The sequence below is a fragment of the Pleurodeles waltl genome, chromosome 11 (assembly GCF_031143425.1).
Source record: "Pleurodeles waltl isolate 20211129_DDA chromosome 11, aPleWal1.hap1.20221129, whole genome shotgun sequence".
NCBI lineage: Eukaryota > Metazoa > Chordata > Amphibia > Caudata > Salamandridae > Pleurodeles > Pleurodeles waltl.
In genome coordinates, this window is record NC_090450.1 from 998,876,920 (window position 1) to 998,894,888 (window position 17,969).

Consider the following 17,969-nt stretch of genomic DNA (forward strand, 5'->3'; position numbering starts at 1 on the left):
GGGACAGGTGATGGTAAGTCACATTGCTTGATTATTGACAATTACTAGTTTACTCACTGTATTTTTAAAACAGGCAGATCCCACCCATTCAACATCATCTATGTCCTCCCTGCCCATGGCACTTCACGAGACACGAGTCTCGACCCATGGGCCATGATGATGATGACCCCACCCAACTGCAGCATGGTTCAATCCGGCACTACAGTGTTGGCTATGGAATGTGCGTCTGTTTCTGTTCATGTAGCATTAACAAAGCTTTCAATGGACTGCAATGCAAACTGAAACAAATACAAGATGTCTTTCTCTTCCCTTCCAGTGCCCACTCAGTCACCTCCCAGTACAACACTCCTTTATTGATTCCTAACTTCTGTTAAAAACATTAAAAATATATATGTTTGGCATGAACAAACTATTACGGCCCAGACAAGTGCTTCATACTTCAAATTTCCTCCATGATGGATTTACACATGTTTAAATTTGACATTCATCAACTCAGCAACTTTCTATTTGAACTACAGTGACTGACTAAGCCTAAGCCCCCCCCACCCCAGTATTATATAGCAAAACCTCTACCATACGTATCTGGACTTTTCTCTGTACCTTACCCCGTAGCAGCAGACTGAGGGCATGATTTAGATAATGGCTGAGGGAATACTCCGCTACAGATGTTACGGAGAGCCGTCTATCGTGTTATGAATTGTAATGGATGTGATGTCTGTCACATTTATGACGGAGTAACCCCTCTGCCAAATTCTAGTCTAATCAGTCCCTAAGTCAAGTTTCCTTTACTTTTCCTTCCCTAACTGACAAATGAATGTATTTGATTTAAATAATTTGTGTTTGAGGGTGACGCCTGGAAGTAAAGTAGGATTAAGGGGCATATTTATACTCTGTTTGTGCTGAATTAGCGTCATTCCTTTACGCTAATTCAACACGTACCTAACTCCATATTTATATTTTGATGCTAGACTAGTCTAACATCAAAATATTGGAGTTAAAGACATTTTTGGATGCGTGAACCCACCTTGCATCAATGACATGCAGGGTTGACGTTCCCATGCAAAAATGACTCTAAGGCCCTAGGGCCTTATTTACCCTCTCGTGCAAAAATGGTGCACGGTAGGGAGTGGGGCCTAAATAATGGCGCCATTATTTAATGGCTAGGTCAAGTCAAGCGTTAGGGGACCTGTGGGCCCATTTCAATGGTGGAACACAATGGAATAAGTCCACAGGTGCCCTACCCTGGCCCCAGGGACACCCCCCACCCACACCAGAGGGATACTAGAGGATAAGGTACCCCATCCCAGGTAAGTAAGGTATGTACAGGTAAGTATTTAAAAAATATATATTTTAAGTGCCATTGGGGGCCCTGAAATGGGCCCCCTGGATGGCACACGATGCAATGGCCATGACCAGGGGACACTGGTCCCCTGTACTGGCCATTGGGTTGGAGGGCATGACTCCTGTTTTTTCTAAGACAGGAGTCATGTGGTATGGTAGGTTTTGTTTCAAGGAATGATGCTAGGCTGGTTAAATAATTTTTTTTTACTCTAACCAGTCTAATATCATTTTTTAGTGCAAAACCCCTTCTCCATTACCACCACCCCACCCAACTCACATAATTTTCCTTGATGTTAGCCCAACCTTTGCCCCGGTTTGTGCCATTCCATACATTTGGGGCCCAGCTGGCATCTTGGAATGGCGCAAGCCGCCGCTATACTTTTTGACGCAAAACTGCACATATGCAGCTTTGCGCTAAAAAATATCAATCTGGGCCTAAGTGTCTATGTTTCATGTTTTGTGGATGAGATACTCTATGACGAACGTGCCCAAAAAAAATTCTACATATCCTGTTCCTTTCTCTGTTATGCAATGCATCATCTACTTAAGCCAGACAGGATATCTATTATCCGCATCTTATACATGACATGTGTAAAAGATAATCATCATTTTCCTATTTGAAGTCAGGGTCGAATTGAAAGGCATTTGTAGAAGAGCAGTGCCATTAAAATAAAAGATAATTGTTTGTCCATTGCAGCTGTCCCAGCTGCAGACTGCAGAGAGTAGCAACTTTGTTGTGTACTCGATGCGCTAGCGAGCACACTTCCAGTCATTCAGCACAACAAGAACAGAATGCTTGTACTCCATAGAGGATGATGCCTCACTCATAAAACAGAGTTCCTTTAGATTTTTCCATTGTGGTTTAATTTTTTAGGATATCCGTTATCAGAAAATTTAAAAAACTCAGGGCCAGATGTAGCAAACGTTTGCGACTCGCAAACGGGCCGAATCGCAATTTGCGACAGTGCAAAATCGGAGTGCAGAGTCGCAATTTGCGAGTCGCAACCCATATGCAATTGCAACTCGCAAATTGCGACTAGTCGCAAAAAGCCCAGTTTGCATGTCCCATTTACCACTAACTCAGAGCAGGTGGTAACCATTACCAAAGTATAAAAGGAGACCCAGAAGCCATCTGGGTTACTCAAGATGGCGGAGATATAGCTGATAGCAGTGAGGAGGAGAGTCTACGCAGCCCAGCAGAGGAGGAGGAGGGGCCACAGACAGGAGAAGGTATATAGAACCAGGCAGACTCTTTTCCAGCAAACTGAAGAGGAGATCTATGATAAATACCGCCTTAGCAGCGCAGCCATTCTAGAATTAATAGATTTACTCAAACCACAGCTAGAACACAAGACTCTGCGTGGCTGCGCCATCCCTACGCATGTGCAAGTACTATGCGCACTGCACCTCTTGGCCTCAGGGAGCTATCAGGGGGTCATTGCCGTGGCAGGTGGGGTATCCCAAAGTGCAGTGTCAAGGTTCCTCAGGGCATTCCTAGATGCCTTAGTCACGCACAGGTCTCACTTCATATACTTACCAAGGAATGAGGCAGAAATTAACAGCACCAAGCTGGACTTTTAGCGCATTGCCCACTTTCCCCATGTCATTGGATGTGTAGATGGGACACACATTCAAATATGCCCCCCTGCTAATCTGGAACACATTTTCCGCAACAGAAAGTGTACCCACTCACTCAACATACAGGTTGTTTGTGATGCCCATTACGTCATCACGGACATCGTAGCTAAGTTTCCAGGCAGTACCCATGACTCATACATTTTTAGGCATAGTGGGATACATCAACGCCTGGAACGTGGGGAATTCGGAGACGGCTACCTCCTAGGTAGAGCCACAGACACTTGCAGACATACACACAGGTCACTGTGCACGACTATCTGGACTTCCTAACAGTGTACTTTTGTGCCCAACAGGTGACAGTGCATATGCTCTAAGGCCTTGGATCATGACTCCGTTTTTAACACCAAGAACTGAATCAGAGAGGCAATACAACAGTGCGGATAAGAGGACCAGGAACCTGATCGAGCGCACCTTCGGACTGCTGAAGGCAAGATTCAGATGCCTCCACCGCAGTGGAGGCGCCCTCCAATACACCCCCATTACCGCTTTCAAAATTGTGGTCGCATGCGCCATCCTCCACAACATAGCCACCCGACGTGGGCTACCTCTCACCCCTGCAGACCCAGATCCTGATGATGAAGAGCAAGAACAACCACATCGCCATCATGGGGATAGGAGTCTAGCTAATCAAGGCAGACTTAGACGGGACCACATTGCAACGCAATATTTTGGACGGTACGTGTCAACTCCCACCATACTCACCTATTAACCATTTGTTAAGTGGAACAAAAATAACTGTTTTATTAATGTCATGAAGAAACTATATACAAGTTGAAATTGTCCATGGGCAGGAAAATGCCAACCAGTCATGTGGCACATAAACGCCATGTGCCACATTAATCTGTCCTGGCTGTTATCTATGATCTCCTGCCCCTCCTGCCAGCCTGGCTGGTCCCTGCTGCGTCCATGGTGCTGTGCCTACCACTCCTCAGCACCCTACTGTCAGTGGCAGAGACACTGCTCACTGTTGAGCCCTCCTCCCAGGTGTATTTGTTAACTTCCTGGCTGTGATGTCATCATCATGTGCCAGGAAGTGTTTCCAGAGTGTTCTGGTATGCTTTCTGGAGTGTTCTGCTGCACCTGCAAGCAATTTTGAAGGTAATCGCAATTTGCGACACCCACTCACTAATTGCGAGTTCGTTTTTTGCACACTCGCAAACAGCGACCTCGCAAACTGCGGACTCGCACACAGCGTTGCGAGTCCGGCTGCGAGTCGCAAAATCGGATCGCTTTTGTTTCTGACATTCCAATTTGCGACTCGCATTTTGCGAGTCGCATCAACTCGCAAAATGCGAGTCGCAATTTTTATTTTTGCTACATCTGGCCCTCAGTTTTTAAAAAATATTATGCTGCCTTCTTTCAGCCAGTCAGTGGTTTTTGAGGCATGTGTTGTAATAAATCATCACTGTGACTAACTTTCCTAATCTTCCTAATCATCACATCAAAAGTTCCGATGGCCATAGGGGACTAGCAGTAATGTATTTACACTGTGCCACTATGTGATTTAAAAAAAAAAAAAAAAGTGTTTGCACAGAGTGTTCTATACAATTTATCATTTTTTTTTTATTATTTCTTTAAAAATAGCTACTCCTGCTGGTCCACCACCACCACCAACCCAGCAGGAGATCGCGGCCCGCAGCAGAGGCTGGAGGTCACCATGGCACATTACAGCGGCTGGTGGATGAGGAGGTGTCCGGCACATGCCCCTGGTCCTCCGCCGGGGCTCAGTTCCACCAGCCAACCTGCTGCGCCTCTGGCCTCCAGGCCACACCGGTGGTGTCAACAGCCTGGAGTTGCCCATCCCTGTGCCAGCCCCTTTCAGACCGGCTCTTCCATCGCCACATGCTGCGCTAGCTGCCACAGAGGAAACTGGATGGCACGCATTGAGGCTTGCATTGAACATCTAGAGACCCTCACACAAAATGCCCTCTTTTAGCCCTTTTGTTTTATGGGAGGGAGTACTTGTGGGTGGACAGGGTGGGAATTTGGTAATGATGTTTTTCTCATGGACTTTGGACACTTAGGGGGTTATTACAACTTTGGAGGAGGTGTTAATCCGCCCCAAAAGTGACGGTAAAGTGACGGATATACCACCAGCCGTATTACGAGTCCATTATATCCTATGGAACTCGTAATATGGCTGGTGGTATATCCGTCACTTTACTGTCACTTTTGGGATGGATTAACACCTCCTCCAAAGTTGTAATAACCCCCTTAGGCCCTCATTATGACATTGGCGGTAAATCCCACTTATCGCCACGCTGATGGCAGCGGTTATCTGTTCACCATATTATGACACACACACACCAATCCAACAGATTTCAGCCACACACACAAATCCGCCAGACCAAAGGTCAGTGATAAACTGGTGGTATCAAAACCCACACCGATATGCCAACAGAACAACGCCCATCACATTATGACCCACGAATCACCACAGCAGACATTCAACAGTGGTAAACCATTGGCGGTACATACCGCCGCTCTCACAATGGACACCCACATACAAAACAACACCACATTGGACAATTCAAACAACACACACCTGATACCCATACACACACCACACCCACACCACTATAAAACACACATCCACATTACCCGCAACCCTTTACGACTACAAAGCATTGCTAACAGAGAGACACCAAGACCACTGACACAACCAGAGCCACACACTACTCACACCTATACACCACTCACGCACTCCACATCACACACCCCAACACATTACCCAATACACTCTCACCAACACACCTCACATAACACCCATGGCACCACAAAGACACCCCTTTTTCACAGAGGAGAACCTAAGGGAAATTGTCAGGGTAGAGCCACAGCTATTTGGAGCACAGGTGCAGCAGACATCAATAGCCAATAAGATGGAGCTATGGGACAGCACCCCAGAATTAGGGATGACATCAGGAAGAGGTTAAACGACCTACGGGGGAAGGTATGTTCCATAGCAGGAAGACACCAGCTCGCTATCCAGATGACTGGCGGTGGACCCCCACCTCGTCCCCCACAACTCACAGCATGGGAGGAGCAAGTCGTGGCAATACTGCATCCTGGGGGCCTGCCGGAGTCGGAGGAGGACTGGAATCTGGTAAGTCAATTCTCTACTATTATCATCCCCTACCTGCATGCCATCACATACCCTCACCCTCACCCCATCACTCCATTACATCCCACACACCCCACCATCACATCTCACTCATTCCAATGCCAAGCCCTGCATGATGTACCAATGCATGGACATCCCTCACAGCCCTGCATGGACATTCATCACTAAAGCATGCATAGCAGAGAGAACTAAGAATCCCACCATACACTAACATACACAAGTGAAAGCTGGCAGGGCAAATCCAACCATACAGGGGAAGCCACAGATGTACAATATGTCAGACACATTAACCATAACACATCATTTAAATTCCCACAGGTATCCTAGCCAATGTCAGTGGAGAAGAGGTGCCAGCACTCTCCAGTCCCCCAACTGAAGAGGCCCATAGTGATGACAGTGTAGGAGGCTGGCCTGGCTTGTAGTGGGTACCAAGGGGTACTTACACTCTGTACCAGGTCCAGTTATCCCTTATTAGTGTAGAAGTGGTGTTTCTAGCAGCTTAGGCTGATAGAAGGTAGCTATAGGAGAGCAGCTTAGGCTGAACTAGGAGACATGCAAAGCTCCTACTATACCACTGGTGTCATATGCACAATATCATAAGAAAACACAATAAACAGATACTAAAAATAAAGGTACTTTATTTTTATGACAATATGCCAAAAGTATCTCAGTGAGTACCCTCAGTATGAGGATGCCAAATATACACAAGATATATGTACACAATACCAAAAATATGCAGTAATAGCAAAAGGAAGTAATGCAAGCAATGTAAAGTTACAGTAGATTGCAATAGGAGCACATAGGTATAGGGGCAACACAAGCCATATACTCCAAAAGTGGAATGCGAACCACGAATGGACCCCAAACCTGTGTGAGCTTGTAGAGGGTCGCTGGGACTGCGAAAAACAGTGAGGGTTAGAAAAATAGCCCACCCCAAGACCCTGTAAGGTAGGTGTAAAGTGCACCTACAACCCCCAGAGAGCACAGAAGTCATGATAGGGGGATTCTTCAAGGAAGACCAACGCCAGCAATGCAACAACAGATGATTTCTGGACCTGAGTACCTGTAAGACAAGGGGACCAAGTCCAAGAGTCGCAACAGTGTCGAGAGTGGGCAGATGCCTAGGAAATGCCAGCTGAGGGTGCAAGGAAGCTGCCACCGGATGGAAGAAGCTTTGTGTTCTGCAAGAACGAAGAGGACTAGGAACTTCCCCTTTGGAGGATGGATGTCCCACGTCATGAAGAAGCTTGCAGAGGTGTTCCCACGCAGAAAGACCGCAAACAAGCCTCGTTAGCTGCAAGGGTCACGGTTAGGGTTTTTGGATGCTGCTGTGGCCCAGGTGGGACCAGGATGTCGCCACTTGGATGAGGAGACAGAGGGGGTGCCCAGCAAGTCAGGGAGCCCTCACAGAAGCAGGCAGCACCCGCAGAAGTACCAGAACAGGCACTTAGAAGAGGAGTGAACCGGAGTCCACCCAAAGTCAGAAAAGGGAGTCCCACGACGCCGGCGGACAACTCAGAAGGTTGTGCACTGCAGGTTAGAGTGTCGGGACCCAGGCTTGGGTGTGCATGAAGGAAATCCTGGAAGAGTGCACAGGAGCCGGAGCAGCTGCAAATCATGCGGTACCCAGCAAAACAGTCTAGCGTGGGGAGGCAAGGACTTACCTCCAACAAACTTGGACTGAAGAGTCACTGGACTGTGGGAGTCACTTGGACAGGGTTGCTGAGTTCCAGGGACCAAGCTCGTCATGCTGAGAGGGGACCCAGAGGACCGGTGATGCAGTCTTTTGTTGCCTGCGTTTGCAGGGGGAAGATTCCGTCGCCCCACGGGAGATTTCTTCAGAGCTCCTGGTGCAAGAAGGAGGCAGGCTACCCCCAGAGCATGCACCACCAGGAAACAGTCGAGAAAGCCGGCAGGATGAAGCGATACAAGTTTGCAATAGTCCTCTTTGCTACTTTGTTGAGGTTTTGCAGGCATCCTGAGCAGTCCGCGGTGGCTCCTTTGACAGAAGGTGAAGAGGGAGATGCAGAGGAGCTCTGGTGAGCTCTTGCATTCGGTATCTGATGAATTCCCCAAAGCAGAGACCCTAAATAGCCAGAAAAGGAGGTTTGGCTACCTAGGAAGGAGGATAGGCTAGTAAGAAAGGTAAGAGCCTATCAGAAGGAGTCTCTGATGTCACCTGCTGGCCCTGGCCACTCAGAGCAGTCCAGTGTGCCAGCACACCTCTGAATCCAAGATGGCAGAGGTCTGGGGCACGCTGGAGGAGCTCTGGGCACCTCCCCTGGGAGGTGCAGGTCAGGGGAGTGGTCACTCCCCTTTCCTTTGTCCAGTTTCACACCAGAGCAGGGCTGGGAGATCCCTGAACCAGTGTAGACTGGCTTACGCAGAGATGGGCACCATCTGTGCCCATCAAAGCATTTCCAGAGGCTGGGGGAGGCTACTCCTCCCCAGCCCTGACACCTATTTCCAAAGGGAGAGGGTGTAACACCCTCTCTCTGAGGAAGTCCTTTGTTCTTCCTTCCTTGGCCAGGCCTGGCTGGACCCCATGAGGGCAGAAACCTGTCTGAGGGGTTGGCAGCAGCAGCAGATGCAGTGAAACCCCGGGAAAGGCAGTTTGGCAGTACCCGGGTTCTGTGCTAGAGACCCGGGAGATCATGGAATTGTCCCCCCATTGCCAGAATGGCATTGGGGTGACAATTCCATGATCCTAGACATATTACATGGCCATGTTCGGAGTTACCATTGTGACGCTGTACATAGGTAGAGACCTATGTACAGTGCACACGTGTAATGGTGTCCCCGCACTCACAAAGTCTGGGGAATTTGCCCTGAACGATGTGGGGGCACCTTGGCTAGTGCCAGGGTGCCCTCACACTAAGTAACTTTGCACGCAACCTTGACCAGGTGAAGGTTAGACATATAGGTGACTTATAAGTTACTTAAGTGCAGTGGTAAATGGCTGTGAAATAACGTGGACCTTATTTCACTCAGGCTGCACTGGCAGGCCTGTGTAAGAATTGTCAGATCTCCCTATGGGTGGCAAAAGAAATGCTGCAGCCCATAGGGATCTCCTGGAACCCCAATACCCTGGGTACCTCAGTACCATATACTAGGGAATTATAGGGGTGTTCCAGTATGCCAATGTGAATTGGTGAAATTGGTCACTAGCCTGTTAGTGAGAATTTGGAAAGCATAGAGAGCATACACACTGAGGTTCTGGTTAGCAGAGCCTCAGTTAGATAGTTAGTCATCACACAGGGAACACATACAGGGCACACTTATGAGCACTGGGGCCCTGCCTGGCAGGGTCCCAGTGACACATAGACTAAAACAACATATATACAGTGAAATATGGGGGTAACATGCCAGGCAAGATGGTACTTTCCTACAGACAGCAACGCTGGTCTTCAGGATCGGGATGACCATCAGGGACCACTGGACAGCTGGTTACCCAGGACAAGTCACACACCACCACAGGGCCTCCCCCATCTGGAAACATCACCACAGCAGCCACCCAGCGTAACCACACCTCTGTCCCTAGGACACGTCAATTAGCAGTGTGTCCACCTCTACAGGGACCCCAGGCCACACCTCTCCCCCAAGACAATCGGGGACCTGGGGTCAGTGGCAGTGGGTACACGGTTCACGGGACAGAGGCACAGGCAAAGAGGGAAACTGGGAGGATTGCTGTGAGTCAGGGGCTGGACAGGCCCAGGGAACCGACTCTCCAGGAGGCATTCTCTGAGATCCTTGTAGCCTATCAACATTCCCAGGACATGATGGGCCAGATCCTGGACAATGTGCAGGAGAACAGGCGGCTGCAGGAGGGGCAGTACGAGGGGATCAGGAAGGACTTGCAGGCCATCAACAACACCCTGATCTCCAAAGCAGGGGTGCTGGCAGACATGGTCAACATTATGAGGGAGGCAGTCTCAGACCAGCAGGCCCCTGCCACTAACCAGACTTCTGAACAGCATTCCATGTCCACTGCCACTAGTGGCCTGGAGGCCCCACCACAGGACTCACAGGCCACCAGTACCCCTCCCCCTGCAGAACGTGAACCACCCTGCAAATGTTAACTGTGACCAAGACAGAAGCCAGAGACACTTTCCAAGACCCCCCCAGGAAATGAGACTCTCCTGACTGCCACCCTTGTGTCCAACTCAGTCACCCTGTCCAACTTGAACTGCCATTGCTCCCCTTCCTATGTCCCCTTGGACAATGCACCTGTGCTACAAACAGACTGGAACAATACCCTGGACTTTCTTCCATCATCATCTCATCCCATTGCACTTGCCCCCTATATGTTAGCACTTCAATAAACACCCTTTGAAAAAATATAATTTGGAGTATGTCATGTTTATCAAATATGTATTGAGTGAAACAGATACAAACACTACAAATTAACTGTACGTAGAATGAGCATAGATTAGTGACCTGTAGCTGGCTGTATTGATCACACCAGGAGTATATGTCAATTCACCAACATCTGCTAAATGAATTGGCAGAGGAAACAGTAAGTGGGCATAGAAGTGGGGAATGTCAGCATGCCATTGCCACACAGATTACAACCAAAGTCTTTGAAATGTAAAGTTACACTGTCCTACCTGTGTGTCATTGGAAGTATTGTCAAATAACTGATGTTCTGTTGTCCTCATCCTCTGCCTCCTCATCCTCACTGTCCACAGGGTCTACTGCTGCAACACTGGCATCTCCAGTCTCCTCCTCCTGCAGAAAAAGGACATGGCGTCTGAGGGCCAGGTTGTGCAACATACAACATGCCACTACTATCTGGCAGACCTTCTTAGGTGAGTAGCACAGGGATCCACCTGTTAGATGGAGGCACCAGAACCTGGCCTTCGGGAGGCCAAAGGTCCTTTCAATTATCCTTCTTGTTTGCCCATGTGCCTCATTAAAACATTCTTCTGCCCTTGTCCTGACATGGGTCAGCAGCCATGATAAGTTTGGGTAACCCGAGTCACCTTCAAATGACGAGGGACAATATTTAGCCAAATAGTATCCTATATGTTCCACACCATACCCATACACCAACATCTACTGGGTGGGAAGCAGGGCTCACCTATTAGCCACACCCTGTGTCTCTGTAGTTGGCCTATCACATTTGGGATGCTGCTATTCCTCAGGACAAAGGCATCATGCACCGACCCAGGATACTTAGCATTGACGTGGGAGATGTAAAGGTAGTTTATTTGGGTGACACAGTACCAAAAATATCTTAGAGACAATACTCCTTCTGGAGGTAAGTATTATACACAATATATACACTAGACACCAAAATAAGGCAAGTAATTAGATATAGGATAGTGCAAACAATAGGAAATGCTGTAAAATGCAATGGAAGAAAATAGGTCTGGGGTAACACAAACCATATACTGAGAAAGTGGAATGCAAATCACGAATTCCCCCCTAGACAAGTGTGGTGTGTGCAGAATCACTGGGAGATTAAGAATACAGTAAAGGTAAGTAAATTTCCACACCCCAGAGCCCAGAAAAGCAGGAGTAAAGTACTGCAAGTTTCCTTAGGACACACTACACCTCGTGATTGGGATTATTGCAATAACCAACCAAGTCTGCAAACAACAACTACTGGATTCCTGGACCTGAATACCTGCAAAAGAAGGGGACCAAGTCCAGAAGTTGAAAGAAGTTCCAGGAAGGACAGGAGGGTGCAAAAGAAGAGTCCCCGGCTGGACAAAGACTGCAGAAATGCACCCTAGGAAGATGCCAGTGGGTTCCTGCATGATGCAAAGGATGTCCTACAACGTGAAGATGGATGCAGACGTGATTTTGTGTTGGAAGTCACCAACAAGCCTTGGTTATGACAAAGTAGTGTTTTGTGTCAAAATGGTGCTGGTTGGACCCAGGAGGGACCTGGGGGCCTCAACTGTGTGTGAGGAGGAAGAGGGGGCTCTCAGCACTTTAGAGAGCCCTCAGGACACCATACAGCTGGAGTCCCAGGACACAGGGACAAAAGAGATATAAAACATGGTTGGTGCAGCACTGCAGAGAAGGGTCCCACGCCGCCGGAGGTCAACTCAGTGAGTTGAGCATCACAGGATAGAGTGCTGGGGACCTGGGCCAGGCTGTGCATGAAGGAACTTTGCAAATAGTGCACAGAGGCCTCAGGAGGTGAAAAAGACGCAGTGCACAGGGATACTGTCGCTCTCAGGGAAGGCAAGGTCTTACCTCCTCTAAATTGCGACAGCAGGACCTCAGGGCAGTCTGTGTCAATGGGGTCCACCCTCTGTGTTCCAAGGAGCACGCTCGCCCCTGAGAGAGGAGTCCAAGAGTACCGGTGGTCGACTTAGAAGGTGCCTGCGTGAGCAGGTGAGTGACTCCATCACCCCACAGGAGATTTCTTTGGCCCTTCTGGTGCAGGATGAAGACAGGGAGTCCTCAGAGCATGCACACCATGGAAACTGTTGCAGTTGCTGGCTGGAGCTGAAGTTGCAGAAGAAAAGTATCCCTTGTAGATACTTTGTTGTTACAGCGGTTCCTAGAGCAGGCTGTGGTTGATCTGAGGTCAGAAGATGAAGTAGTAGTAGCAGAGGATTCCAGTAGAATCTGAAGAGAACCCACATGAGAGACCCTAAATAGCCCTGAGAGGGGGATTGGCTACCCTATCAGGTAAGGACCTATCAGGAGGGGTCTCTGACATCACCTGACGTCACCTGCTGCCCCCACACCTTGCAAAGCAAGATGGCTGAAATCTGGGACACACAGGAGGAGCTCTGGGCACCACCCTTAGGGTGGTGATGGACAGGGGAGTGGTCACAGTTTCGCGCCAGAGTAGGGGACAGGGGGTCCCTGAACCAGTGTAGACTGGCTTATGCAAGGAGAGCGCCATCTGTGCCCTTCAAAGCATTTCCAGAGGCTGGGGGAGGCTACCCCTCTCCAGCCTGTAACACCTATTTCCAAAGGGAGAGGGTGTATCACCCTGCTCTCAGAGGAAATGCTTTGTTCTGCCTTCCTGGGACTGAGCTGTTCAGACCCCAGGAGGGCAGAACCGTGTCTGTGAGGTGGCAACAGCTGTAGCTGCAGTGCAAGCCTCAGAGAGCCGGTTTGACAGTACTTAGGGTCCATAGTGGACCCCCCAGGATGCATGGAATTGGCTCCCCTATATCAGATTTTGAATGGGGGGGACAACTCCATGATCATAGGCACCTTACATGGCCATATTCAGAGTTACCATTTTGAAGATTCATATAGGTATTGACCTATATGTAGTGCACACGTGTAATGGCGTCTCCGCACTCACAAAGTCCCGGGAAATGGCCCTGAACTATGTGGCGGCACCTTTGCTAGTGCAAGGGTGCCCTCACACTTAGTAACTTTGCACCTAACCTTCAGCAAGTGAAGGTTAGACATATAGGTGACTTATAAGTTACTTAATTGCAGTGAAAATGGCTGTGAAATAGTGTGTGCACTATTTCACGCAGGCTGCAGTGGCAGTCCTGTGAAAGGGTTTGTTTGAGCTCCTTATGGGTGGCACAAGAAATGCTGCAGCCCATAAGGTTCTCCTGGAACCCCAATGCCCTGGGTACCTAGGTACCATATACAAGGGTCTTATAAGGGGGGGTCCAGTGTGGCAATTGAAATTGATAAATGAAGTCACTAGCCTACAGTGACACATTTAAATGCAGAGAGCCTAAGCACTGAGGTTCTGATTAGCAGAGCCTCTGTGACACAGTCAAGGACTATACAGACAAACACATTAGGCCATAAACTATGAGCAGTGGGGTCACAAAATTACAAAAGATACAAAAATAGCTGTACGAGCTTTAATTGCAGCTTCTTGACCTGAAAACTATAAAGTAATTAATTATATAAATGGTAATGTGATCCACTAAGAGAAACTAACTCTGTGCAAATGGGGAACAGTGATGTCCGAGGTTCATATATGGTCTCAGATATGAACATGTATCCACTAAGGAGGTATTTTCCATATTTTATTCTATTCCAAGGAGTGGATGGTTTTCTCCTTTTTGTAATAAATTTGTGGAACTGGCTGTATGTCTTATGTCTCATTGATACACAATGTTATTAGGCGAGCCACTGTATACTGAGTCTCAACCTTTTGACTTTGTCCAGAAAGATTGTACATTTATAGTAAGATTGTTCATGAACACACAGAATTGTTCTGGAATTAAATACATAACCCATGTTTTTAATTTGTTCAGGGATAGAACTTTTCTTGTGGCTATAATGAAGAGTTGACCTATATATTTTATGCCAAACAATAAAACTATGGGGCTGATTTAAGAGTCCCTAATGCCTCCTTGCACCACATTTGCATCATTTTTTTAATGCTAATTTGGGCCCACGAGGCCAAAATCGCCACACCAAATTTACAAAGTGGTGCAATGCTCAGAGCAGGCGTTAAAAGGAGGCATACCATTGGTTTCAATGGCACTCTGTGTGCTTTGCAGGATTATCGTCAACATTTTCGACACCAATCCTGCAAAGTATCGAACCAGCGTCAATAATTCTGATGCTGGTTCCCTAACTACTGCCATGGTGTGCTGTATATTAAATACAGAGCTCACATGGTTTTGCTAGGGGGGCGCTAAGGGGTGCAAGAAACGCACCACTTTTCTTAAATCAGGGGCTATATTTTTAATCATGATAAAGCAAAGGACCCTTGATTCTTCAGCAAGCAACCTCGCAGTCTCTGATTAAACTCTTCATCAATGAACAGCCGCAATAAAGTCCAGTAGGACTGCAATGAGGAGGTCCTGTAATACAGCAGGTACCTTCACAATGCAAGGCTCGTTGTTGTTAGTCACTTTGACCCAGTTATACGAACATTTTGCATCAGTTGGCATTACTTTTTTAATGAAGACCCAAAGAAAAATCAAGGTTGGTACTTGCAAGCCAACACAAATGGCATTTTGTGTTGGCTTGTAACCAAACATAATGCAACACAGCACAATGCACTCCCCTGTGTTACTCTGCATCAAGGGGGCATTCCCGTGCTTTCACCCATGGATTTTGATGCAAATCTATATCGACAAAGAATTAAAGAATTATAGACGCAAATTTATGAAAATGAAAATCCTGTGCATCCATGAGAAATATTTTTATTTCTTCCCATGTTCATATCTTGCCAGCCTCATGGTTTCCAAAAAAGCATACAAAAATATACACATATATAGGGGCTTCCAACCAACACTCTTTCACCTTTGGTCTATTCACATATCATTCAAGTTATACTTCATTCCACTCCAGCAAAAGGTATAGATTAACAGACCAGCCCACTTCACCCATTGGATGTTTTAACTTTGAGTGACTGCATTTTGCCATTGCTCATGCGCATATAGACCTAAAAGTAGTTCTCCGAGAATAGAACCTGTTAGACATTTACACTTATCAATGGCTGATAATTCATACATATATAATAGGGTTTCATCAACCTTTTCCATAACTCTTCAGAAATGTATTTGTAATTTATTATTGTTGCAGAAGTATGACTTTGGGGTAGCTCTACAAGGTGTGCTTCCCCAGTCACAAGTGACATGGGTGAACTATGTTCAATACACCAACAATGAATGTGAAAGACAGGTTTTTGTAGCCCTGCAAAACAATATTCAATGTGATTTTGAAAATAAAGGTATTGCTTTTGGGTTACTAACAATCCCTCTGAAAGTGCCAACTGTGCTGGTAGTGGGTGAGATTGTCTCTGGCATTATCTCAGATGAAAATCTAGGCATAGGACCTCTCCTGGCCAGTTGTCACATGGCAGTCTTTATATACTGAACCTTATCAGAAGTTGGAATTTCTGAAATAAGTTTAGGAATATCTGGAATACATTATGTGCATCAAGGTGTGCGTCCCTTGTGTTTCTTTATGTAATATAAGGTAAAGGACGTCAGTTCAGACTACATTATTTCAGCCTTATGTCTGTATTTGTTCTGATTTAACCTTGACATGATGAAGAGTAGACATATGACCCAGACGGAATTTGCATCCGGTGTTACATCTATGTCATTAGTTGAATGACATGAGAGTTTGATAGTTCTTAGAAAGATAAAATCAGACATCTGCTTCAGATGGCAGACACGACAATGATTCTGCATAAATTAGAAAAGATGATAACTTTCTTTGTTCCAGATTTAGAAGATAGTGACTTCCATTTCCCAAGATGGAGTTGTTGCCTACATAAAATGGTATCTTTACTGTAAACCAGCTTTGGTATATTTATTTATTCTACAGAAAACAAGCATAACTAATTACAGCAAGACCATATATGCACTTTTCCAGGTTGAAGCCACACTCCCCTCAGGTTTGTGATTGACATTTGAACCAGTCCTATCTGTCTTCAGAGAGGCCTCTAGTAGATCTGAAGCTTTTCAAATGAAATTTCACTCCCTGTTGTGGAGTGCCGGTGGTCATTCAGCTCGGTATAGAATCCAAAATAAAAATAACACACTAATGTGAGGGTGCACAAAGTAATCAGGGAAAACACTCCCACTCCTCTTAACCTGCACTTCAGATGCAGAAAGAAAACACTCCACCTTCTTTTACCCACCAGAGAGAAGCTCCAAGAAAACATTTGCTGGTTTATGCATACATATACATAACACTTAACAATAAGCTGCCAAAATGAGCAACCTAAATGCAATTTTACTTACCAGTGAATAAATCATTCTATAGTTATTAGCTTCCTGTGATAGAAATAATTAAATGTATTGAAATCAATAATTTTGACCCATTATTATGAACCAACATTGGCAATTATTTAAACCTATGGAAAACAAACACAAATTATTAAAATACCAAAAGTGTTTATGCAAATGTATATATTAAATCCACACTCCCTCCTCACTTGATTTCTGCGGTTGTTGTGAGGGGCACCTTGCAATAACTAGTGGAACTGCGAATTCATGAACGTTTGTCAAACCTTTTGTGTATGACTAGAATGGGATCACCTAGGACCCACTAGTAGACCTGTGGCTTCATGAAAGAATTTCAATGCTTTTGCATCTGGCTCAAAAGTAGGATCTAAAAACGCCTTGAGGAACTGCTGCTCTAGGAAAGAAATTTGGAGATTTTTCAATTTAACATCTGACTCAAGAGGAAGGTCTAGTAATGACTTGAGAAATTATAGGTTTGGGTGAAAATATATGTATATCAGTGTTTCTAGGAGGTATATATATATATGTGTGATTTTATCATTTAAAAATATATCTTCCATTTGTATGTATAAGTATTACTGTTGCTGATAAATTCACAATTCATTAAATTCTTTTGCCATTTATTGTTGAAAATATTGATAAATAATGCATGCATAAACAAACCCAAGTTAAAAAGACAATTAATTGAACCTTGTTATGGTTCAAATAAAAAATAATATCGATAAAAATACTATGGTATTTCAGATGGTTGATGTCAGAGTGCAAATCAGGCCTCAATAAATTTTGGCTTCTTCTAAACTAAAAGTCCTGTGTAAATAAATAAATATAAATGTGTCACAAAGAGATCCTTGGGTCAACAAAACTCCACTGATCTGATTTAAGAAAATTGGCACTTCATCCAATGCAGTGCCACATTTCTTGCACCCCTTAGCACCCCCTTAGGCCACCTTGTGTGCGCCGTATTTAACATATGGTGTACCATGACTGTAGTCAGGGAACCAGCGTCAACATTTCTGATGCTGGTTTGGAGCATTGCAGGATTAGCGTGAAGAAAGTTGACGCTAATCTTGCAAATCACATTGAGGCCATTGTATCTAACGGTGTGCCTCCTTTAAACGCCTGCTCAGTGCAGGTGTTAAAAATGTCACAAAAAATGTTGCAAAGAAATCTTTTAGATTTCATTGCACCATTCCCCCTCCCCAAGGAGGGAACAC